This window comes from Sinocyclocheilus anshuiensis, unplaced genomic scaffold (assembly GCF_001515605.1).
Source record: "Sinocyclocheilus anshuiensis isolate Anshui unplaced genomic scaffold, SAMN03320099.WGS_v1.1 scaffold285, whole genome shotgun sequence".
Taxonomy (NCBI): Eukaryota; Metazoa; Chordata; class Actinopteri; order Cypriniformes; family Cyprinidae; genus Sinocyclocheilus; species Sinocyclocheilus anshuiensis.
In genome coordinates this window covers 230,623-230,919 of record NW_015539825.1, presented here as the reverse complement: position 1 = coordinate 230,919, position 297 = coordinate 230,623, and positions in this window count along the sequence as shown.

Genomic DNA, 297 nt, shown 5'->3' with positions numbered 1-297 from the left:
TTTTTTTCAGATGTGTTCAAATGACAGGAAACTATATTCATTTAAAGCTTAATGTGTGGTGAGCATTACCTTTATACGTTCAATGCCCTTTATAAATGTCCTAAATATTCTTTAGCCTACAGTGTACCACACACCCACCCACCCACACACACACACACACACACACACACACACACACACACACACACACACATGTTGTTTTTCCATGTTTTATGGGGACATTACATAGGCGTAATGGTTTTTATACTGTACAAACTGTATGTGCTATTGCCCTACACCAACCCTACCCCTAAACCT